We start from the raw sequence: 569 nt of genomic DNA on the forward strand, positions 1-569 counted from the left end.
TGGTTGATTTCAGCCATGAGTTTGATTATTTCCTGCCTTTGACTCCTCTTGGGTGAATTTGCTTCTTTATGTTCTAGCACCTTAAGATGTGCTGTCAACTTGCTGGTGTATGCTCTTTCCAGTTTGTTTTTGGAGGCACTTAAAGCTATGAGTTTTCCTCTTAGGACTGCTTTCATTGTGTCCCATAAGTTTGGGTATGTTGTGGCTTCATTTTCATTAAACACTAGAAAGTCTTTAATTTCTTTCTTTATTCCTTCCTTGACCAAATTATCATTGAGTAGAGTGTTGTTAAGCTTCCACGTGTATGTGGGTGTTCTATTGTTTATGTTGTCATTGAGCACCCTTAGTCCATGGTGATCTGATAGGATACAAGGAATTATTTCAATCTTCTTGTATCTGTTGAGGCCTGATTTGTGACCAATTATATGGTCAATTTTGGAGAAGGTACCATGAGGTGCTGAGAAGAAGATATATCCTTTTGTTTTAGGGTAAAAAGTTCTATAGATATCTGTTAAATTCCATCTATTTCGTAACTTCTTTTAGTCTCACTTTGTCCTTGTTTAGTTTCT

The sequence above is a fragment of the Mastomys coucha genome, unplaced genomic scaffold (assembly GCF_008632895.1).
Source record: "Mastomys coucha isolate ucsf_1 unplaced genomic scaffold, UCSF_Mcou_1 pScaffold15, whole genome shotgun sequence".
Classification (NCBI taxonomy): Eukaryota; Metazoa; Chordata; class Mammalia; order Rodentia; family Muridae; genus Mastomys; species Mastomys coucha.